General features: G+C 48.8%; 1 protein-coding gene across 1 annotated transcript in view; it reads right to left on the reverse strand.

Annotated features, from left to right (window-relative positions):
- Positions 1-2,500, reverse strand: part of BAHCC1 (BAH domain and coiled-coil containing 1) — a 148,498-nt gene that overhangs the window by 116,775 nt on the left and 29,223 nt on the right. The window lies entirely within an intron of this gene.

A 2,500-nucleotide genomic window follows, 5' to 3' on the forward strand; every position in this document is an offset into this window, starting at 1 on the left:
CAGGGGACAAGTAGGAGGTGGTTGTGGAAAGACAGCTACCAGGGGACAAGTAGGAGGTGGTTGTGGAACTACAACTCCCAGGAGACAAGTAGGAGGTGGTTGTAGAAATACAACTCCCAGGAGACAAGTAGGAGGTGGTCGTGGAAAGACAGCTTCCAGGGGACAAGTAGAAGGTGGTTGTGGAACTACAACTCCCAGGAGATAAGTAGGAGGTGGTCGTAGAACCCCAACTCCCAGGAGACAAGTAGGAGGTGGTCGTGGAACTACAACTCCCAGGAGACAATTAGAAGGTGGTCATAGAACTACAATTCCCAGGAGACAAGTAGGAGGTGGTCGTAGAACTACAACTCCCAGGAGACAAGTAGGAGGTGGTCGTGGAAAGACCAGCTTCCAGGGGACAAGTAGAAGGTGGTTGTGGAACTACAACTCCCAGGAGACAAGTAGGAGGTGGTCGTAGAACCCCAACTCCCAGGAGACAAGTAGGAGGTGGTCGTGGAACTACAACTCCCAGGAGACAATTAGAAGGTGGTCATAGAACTACAATTCCCAGGAGACAAGTAGGAGGTGGTCGTAGAACTACAACTCCCAGGAGACAAGTAGGAGGTGGTCGTGGAAAGACCAGCTTCCAGGGGACAAGTAGAAGGTGGTTGTGGAACTACAACTCCCAGGAGACAAGTAGGAGGTGGTCGTAGAACCCCAACTCCCAGGAGACAAGTAGGAGGTGGTTGTGGAACTACAATTCCCAGGAGACAAGTAGGAGGTGGTCGTAGAACTACAACTCCCAGGAGACAAGTGGGAGGTGGTCGTAGAACTACAACTCCCAGGAGACAAGTAGGAGGTGGTCGTAGAACTACAATTCCCAGGAGACAAGTAGGAGGTGGTCGTAGAACTACAACTCCCAGGAGACAAGTAGAAGGTGGTCATAGAACTACAATTCCCAGGAGACAAGTAGGAGGTGGTCGTAGAACTACAACTCCCAGGAGACAAGTAGGAGGTGGTCGTAGAACTACAACTCCCAGGAGACAAGGGAGAAGTAGTTGTGGAATTACTGCAGGTGACAAGATCTGAGGACACCTAGAAGTACTAGAAGTCTCACAAATAATGCAGCAAGCACAGTCTGGTAGGACCTGCTGGGAGTTGTAGTCCTAAAGGAACTATGCGACCTTCGACTGACAGGGTAAGGTGGGAGTTGTAGTTCTGCAGCAGCTGGAGGCGCACACTATGGGGACCCCTGCTGCAGATGGTAGCAGTCATATATCTGTCTCTAGGTGGGTTCAGGACTATTAGCCTGTGGGATTATTAGGGGGAGGGGGAATTATTCAGATTTTGTTACCCTTCTCCAGTGACAGGCTGAGGTGTTTATTGATATATGTCAGTGTGGATTAGGGAATCAGAGCTGCAGATTATAGACCCCGGGGAATCCCAGGCAGGAAGGAGATGGCAGCAATATTCAATTATATCAAGAGATCTCCAGCCAATCATTGGTGGAACTACAAATGCAAGAATGCCTGTCATGCTGGGAGTTGTAGTTCCACCACCTCTGGAGGTTCACAGGTTGTCAGGGCTTGATGTGAGGCAAGTCAGGGGGATGACCAATAAGAAAAATAGATAAAAAAAATGCTAAATAAATACTAAATAGATAATAATGGGAATTTCTGTGTATACCTGGGTGCCTCCAGCTGTTGCAAAACTACAACTCCCAGCATGCTGGGAGTTGTAGTTTTGCAGCAGCTGGAGGCACCCTGTTTGGGAAATACTATCAGGGCATGCTGGGAGTTGTAGTTTTGCAACAGCTGGAGGCACTCTAGTTGGGAAACACTGTCAGGGCATGCTGGGAGTTGTAGTTTTGCAACAGCTGGAGGCACTCTGGTTGTGAAACACTGTCTGGGCATGCTGGGAGTTGTAGTTTTGCAACAGCTGGAGGCACACTAGTTGGGAAACACTGTGTCTGGGCATGCTGTGAGTTGTAGTTTTGCAACAGCTGGAGGCACTCTGGTTGTGAAACACTGTGTCTGGGCATGCTGTGAGTTGTAGTTTTGCAACAGCTGGAGGCACCCTAGTTGGGAAACCCTCTCAGGGCATACTTGGAGTTGTAGTTTTGCAACAGCTGGAGGAACCCTGGTTGGGAAATACTGTCTGGGCATGCTGGGGGTTGTAGGTTTGCAACTGCTGGAGGCACCCTAGTTGGGAAGTTTTGCAACTGCTGGAGGAACCCTGGTTGGGAAACACTGTCAGGGCATGCTGGGAGTTGTAGTTTTGCAACAGCTGGAGGCACCCTGGTTGTAAAACACTGTGTCAGGTCATGCTGGGGGTTGTAGTTTTGCCACAGTTTGGGGAACACTGCTCTGAAGATACTGTGTTCTTGGTGTCACCATTTTTGGAAACAAAAAAAAAAAAATTCCTAGAACAAAAATAAATAAATAAAAATCAGTGTGTTTATATGTATTTCCTAAAAGTATCCAGTCAATGGAGGGTTACTGCCCAGTCTGCATCCCCCCAC

The sequence above is a fragment of the Hyla sarda genome, chromosome 13 (assembly GCF_029499605.1).
Source record: "Hyla sarda isolate aHylSar1 chromosome 13, aHylSar1.hap1, whole genome shotgun sequence".
In the NCBI taxonomy this organism is placed as follows: domain Eukaryota; kingdom Metazoa; phylum Chordata; class Amphibia; order Anura; family Hylidae; genus Hyla; species Hyla sarda.